This window comes from Mustela lutreola, chromosome 4, assembly GCF_030435805.1.
Source record: "Mustela lutreola isolate mMusLut2 chromosome 4, mMusLut2.pri, whole genome shotgun sequence".
NCBI classification, from domain to species: Eukaryota; Metazoa; Chordata; class Mammalia; order Carnivora; family Mustelidae; genus Mustela; species Mustela lutreola.
The window spans coordinates 26,376,634-26,382,736 of NC_081293.1; the positions used below are offsets into that span (position 1 = coordinate 26,376,634).

Here is a 6,103-nt window from a genome sequence, read left to right on the forward strand (position 1 = left end):
AACCTGACATTATTAGGAGTTGGTAAAAATGCAGAGCAAGTAGTTAGTGGATATGTAAATTGATACAACTCATCTGGATTACAATTTGGCATCATCTTGCAAAACTGAACAATTTCATATCCTGTATCTCAGCAAGTCCACGGCTAAGACTATATCCCAGAAAACTCACAAAAGATTTAGAATAGTGGCCATGGGAAGGGGGAATGTGACTAAAAGAGGATATACAAGCAGCCTCATTGTGGTGATATTTTGTTTTTTAGGCTAGGTAGGGGACACTAATGCCCCATATATGCTATACATATTCTCTATATATGAAACAGACCATCAAAAGTTCCTTCTTTTCTTTTCTTTTTTTTTTTTTTTTTAAGATTTTATTTATTTATTTGACAGACAGAGATCACAAGTAGGCAGAGAGGCAGGCAGAGAGAGGGGTAAGGAGGCCCCCGCCGAGCAGAGAGCCTTAACGCAGGGCTCTATCCCAGAACCCTGAGATCATGACCTGACCCAACAGCAGAGGCTTAATGCACTGAGCCACCAAGTGCCCCCAAAAGTTCATCCTTTTCAAAATCATGGTCTTTGTAGTCTGTCTTTGCACTTGCTGTTCCTTTTCTGTGTCGAATATTTTTTTCTCACTCTCGTCCACCTGGTAAATCGTTACTCAATCCATTCAAAAGTTAATGATAAAGTCAGAATACCACAATGGCTTCAAGAACCAGCTCCAGAAGCAAAACAGTCCTATTACCATCTTTACCATCTTAGCCAAGTTTCTTAGCCTTTTGAGCCCCAGTTTACAATGCTCCATTGCAAAATGAAGACAGTATCTCCTCATCTGTTTGTTGTGAGGCTCCATAAGAAGACTGTAAAGCACTTTGCATGGTATCAGCACTATTTAAACCTCCAAAAAATAGCTGTTATTATAATGCCTGCTCAGGGCACCTGGGTGGCTCAGTTGGTTAAAGCCTCTGCCTTCAGCTCAGGTCATAATCCTGGGGTCCTGAGATCAAGCCCCACATCAGGCTCTCTGCTCAGCGGGGAGCCTGCTTCCCCTTCTCTCTCTCTGCCTATCTCTGCCTACTTGTGATCTCTGTCTGTCAAATAAATAAATAAAATAGGGCACCTGGGTGGCTCAATGGGTTAAAGCCTCTGCCTTCAGCTCAGGTCATGATCCCAAGGTCCTAGGATGGAGCCCCGCGTCGGGCTCTCTGTGAGGCAGGGAGCCTGCTTCCTCCTCTCTCTCTCTGCCTGCCTCTCTGCCTACTTGTGATCTCTGTCTGTCAAAAAAATAAATGTTTTTAATAAATAAATAAATACTAAAAAATATAATGCCTGCTCTTTGAGATCCTCTCTAGCTAACCCACTCCCCCCCAGAGTATTAGTAGTCCTTTCTGTCATCACATTACACTCTACATAGCTCTAAAGAACTGATACTGATTTATAATTATTCATTTAGTCTGTCTCTCCCATGAGTCTATAGGCATCTCAGGAAGACACCACGATTTGTTCACCTTTTTATCCCCAATGCCTATAAGATAAATGATAAATACTGGAGGAGCAAATGCACAAATGGATGAACTAACATCAAAGACTGACTCTCAATATAGGGCAGCTCATATCCAGCGCCTGTTAGGAACAACGACTTCATAGAAGTCAAGGATTTTAAGGCAGGCAAGCAAGCCTTCTTTCTGCATCCCCTATGTGTTTCTCTATCAGAAGTTACACAGGCTACTCTACAAACAAAAAGAGCCCACATTACCCACCAGTCTATTTTATTTTAACATCTATTTTCATGAAGTCTAAAATCCATGTCTACATTTCTTCTCAGAAATATGTAATTCTTGGACACCTGTGTGGCTCAGTCAGTTAAGTGTCTGCCTTCAGCTCAGATTCTGATCTGTGGGTCCTGGGACGGAGCCCTGAGTTAGGCTCTCTGCTCAGTGGGGAGTCGGCTTCTTCCTTTCCCTTTGCCCCTCCCCCAACGTGTGTGTGTGTGTGTGTGTGTGTGTGTTTTCTCTCTCAAATAAATAAAATCTTTAAAAAAAAAAACAAAAACTTGTCCTTATCTAATAAGAAATTAGATTCTCCAAAGGAAAAGACTGCTTCATGGTGCTTTGGTGTCTAATACAGAGCTATGCAAACCAAGAAAACTGATGGGCTTTCTGAGAGGACAGAAGCTAAATGACCCTCAACTGGCCCTTCCAAGATTTGTCTTCACTCAATCTCTCAAATATTCCAGAGAAGCACTAAAGATACAGCTTGAAAGATTCCCAGAGCTTGCCAAGGAATATAACAGTTCTGTGCTAATAAAACATAGACAGCGACCAAGAATTACTGAATTAGTAAACAACTTACTGGATCAAGAAATTTACCCAAAGGGTGGAGGTAAGTGAAAGTCAAACCAGAAAAGAGTTGGTGCCCTGACAGGCCACGAGTAGAAAATCAGGTGTATAATAATCAGGTGACCAGTGTACCTCAGGTCCGCCATGACAACTCCTCCCTCTATGGAGATTCTGAGTCCATCCCAAGTGATATGCAAGGTGAGCCACTAAAATATGTCCAAAGATGTCCTCTGGAGGACAGCTTGGAGATGAAAATGAAGAATGAAACCATGCTTCTTTTTCTCATTCATCTTTTAACCACTCACAGAACCCAAAGTGACAACTAAGGGTGACAGTTTACAGAGTAGGACAAAGATAAAAAGTTAGCCTGTGTGATGATTCATAGAGAACTACAGTGATTAAATCTCATAAGGATGTCCGTCTTACCTATCAGGGGTCATCATCCACCGATGATGGATAGAATCCAATCCACAGACATATTTGTTCTATCTGGAAAAGCTTTTTAAAGACTTTAACTAGACTTTAACTAGCCAAGAGTTTAAAACACAATGATCTGAATTTTAAGTTTCTCCTGAAAAATGGGAAGACTGGTCATACTGTGCCCACATGCCAGTAACAACAGTCCCTGCAAATACATTCATACAGTCCTAATACATTCGTACCTGGCTTACTTTGCTCATTTACATTATCTGCCTTTTTTTTACAAGCTTTTTTAAGCTTGTAATCCTTGGTTTATGTGATGGCAACAAATCATTACATCCACGATCACTTCCATTATGACTGGGGCTCCAAATCAACAGACGCTCTATTATGTTTTCATTTAATTAAACAACTGCTGTTGAATATACTGAAATATAGAAAAAGAACAATAAAAGCTAAACAGCTGCCAATTATATTTACACCAGCCTTCCCAGCCTGATGGTAAAACAAACCTCCCCTTCTCCCTTCAACTCAACTTCACCATTATCCCAACAGAATCATTCTAATCAGTCACACTGAACCACAGGGAGAGACTGTGATCAGTCAACAGAAGTGGCAAACAAAGACAAGGATGGTCCTTCCAGAGAATACTGTATAAATACAGTGTGTCTCCTTAAAAGCAGAAACTGCATCTTTTGCCTCTCTAGCTGCCCACACTAGCCAGTCTAAGTATCCCATCAATGAAATTATTGTCTAAAAGTGGCAGTCATCCTGCATTCTGGAACGTGAAATAGTAGTGAAACTCTGAGTACTACGAGTTCAACTGGGATTGGTGCCCGGCTACTCATAAGGAAAGGTATCTACAACCTGAGCTGCCAGTGAGCCAATAAGCATCACTGTCAAGATTAGAAGGCACTGTCTGTCTACAGTCACCTCTGAAATATAGCTCAAATTCAAGTCTTGAAGGAAGAACAAATTTTCTTTTCTTTTTTTAATTGAAGTATGGTTGACATGCAAAAAAAGAACAAATTTTCTGATTTGGGTGAGGATGGGAGGTGAAAAACTATTCCAACCTAGAAAATGACTTTTTGGTAAAGAAAGGAGAAATCTTTGATGCCTGAGTCACTTCCAGGCCCAACTGAAAAGACGCTGGATTGGTCACACCATCTACTCAAAGACTAGATTGCACACTATGCAAAGTCTATCAACTCAACAAGGCTCAAAAGGGCACATCAACCCAGGCAAGAAAGACAGGTTCATCAAACCTGGATACTTCCTAGGCTATATCATTTCACAAGCCACTTTCTATTTTTGGGGTTTTTTTGTAGAAATTCTGCAACTTAGATCAGCAAGTTAAAATACAAACTTATTTCCTGGATCATTTCCATCCCACTTATCTAAAATCAATAAATATTGGGGCGCCTGGGTGGCTCAGTGGGTTAAGCCGCTGCCTTCAGCTCAGGTCATGATCTCAGGGTCCTGGGATCGAGTCCCTCAGCAGGGAGCCTGCTTCCCTCTCTCTCTCTCTGCCTGCCTCTCCATCTACTTGTGATTTCTCTCTGTCAAATAAATAAATAAAATAAAATCCTTTAAAAAAAATAAATAAAATAAATACAAACAATGCTATCCCCCACCAACACACACACACACACACAATTTCAGGAGAGCAGAGGGCATTAGGTAAGAAGAAACAAGTTTAGTCACTGTCAATACTATACAGTTTTTCCCTCTAACACAATGAGGTTTTGATCTTCCTTGTCACTACCTCACCATGCAAAGTCCTGACTGCCAAGGCCAGACCAAGGCACAAGCCAGGACCACACACTACAACTAAGCCCAGGTCCAGATAACACTTTTTGAGTGTCCATTACTTTCCCAAAGGCATTAGGTTGACACCGCTTATCCCTAGCTCATGCTCCAGGTAGGCCATTGCACATATATGCTACTGCTTTTAAGAAGTGGGTGTAAGTTAAACAGAGCAATGCCTAAACAGACCTTTCTATTTGTATCCTTCAGAGGGCCCAGAGAAGTGCCTTATATACCTGAATTAATGGCATAAAAACTTCTTTGTTGTGAGCTAAAAAACACTATTTACACTATTCCTCATTTCTGAAGGCACTCTTTACCCTTGGGGAATTTTACAGTTTTACAATACAACAGTTTATCAAAGGTTACCACAGTGCCATAAACTTCTTGGAGTTAAACTCCTCCATCATTCACTCTGCTGCCCTGACCCTACCACTTTTAAATTAGCTGAACATCTTTCATGACCTTTTTTTCACCAATACTCAAATCCCTCTCTGTTCTCAGCCAAATATATCATAACAAAGTGGCTCCCTTGTGATTAAACATCGCTTGAGGCCAAATGAAGAAAACACCTTGGGGGGAAATGCCAACCAAAACATACACCAGAAGAGAGTATCTGTAAAAGACTGTGTAATGGAAGAAACAGCCTCAGAAGGTTAAGTCCAGTGTTGACATACAGACCCAGACTGGCAGCTGAGCTGCCCCAGAAGTGGAAAGTCTTCTCTTAGCCCAGGTCTCCATAAGACTGGCCTCAATCCTTCCACACCTCTTCTCACTACCTGAGTCTAAGTTGCACTAGTTCATCATCCAGTGATAATAAAGCAGTTCAGTTGTACTAAGGAGGCAGTCACACCGAAGTGGACGCTGTACAGGATCTGCAGAGACCTCATTTCTAAGGTTTAAAAATCAATCCTAAAAAGCAGATCCAATGTTCTTTAGGTTTGCTTTGAGCTTTTGAGGACTGGGCTCTTTAGGAAACAGAAAGCTCTAGAAGAGGGGAGCTAAAGGCTAGGTGAAGCCTAAGAATACAGGAAGAAAGATTCGGGCACCCGAAAAGGATCATAAGCCAGAGATGAAGTCGCCCCTCCGGCCGCAGGGGCCTGACCTTTGCCCCTCTGCATGCCTCCCAGTTCTCTCCGACAACAATCTCTTCCTGTTTAATTATTGTCCCTGCGTTCTTAAGCCACCCGGCTCGTCCAACGTAAGGGCCCGCCTCCCCTCATTCCCTACGGCGATGTCAGGGCTGCCTTCAAGACACTGGAACTCTTAAGAAGAGACTTCGCTGACCTGTCAGCGGATCCAAAATGGCGGGCCTAGTCCCAGGACCCGCAGCCGCTGCTCATGTCCAGCCCGGGCCCCGAAGACGTCTTTAAGCGACTCTCCCGGCTCTGGTGGCGGATGGGAGAAGGGAAGGAGCCCGCTTCCTGGAAGTTGAGGCCGAAGTCAGGGACCGCACAGTCGGCCAGGAAGACTCGGCCGGAACGGGCGGTGGAGCCGGCTACCTTCCCTGTCAGCTCACTGACGTGGTAACTAGCCTCAGT

At 42.9% G+C, this 6,103-nt stretch overlaps 1 protein-coding gene across 10 annotated transcripts in view; it reads right to left on the reverse strand.

Annotated features, from left to right (window-relative positions):
* Window positions 1-6,103, reverse strand: part of GBF1 (golgi brefeldin A resistant guanine nucleotide exchange factor 1) — a 127,749-nt gene extending 121,646 nt beyond the window's left edge. For 5 of the 10 annotated variants that reach the window (XM_059169093.1, XM_059169092.1, XM_059169089.1 and 2 more), the window contains exon 1: window positions 5,850-6,103. The gene's annotated coding sequence lies outside the window, so the exon portion shown is untranslated. The remainder of the gene's footprint in view (window positions 1-5,849) is intronic. The other 5 variants (XM_059169098.1, XM_059169096.1, XM_059169097.1 and 2 more) reach the window with 1 other exon arrangement.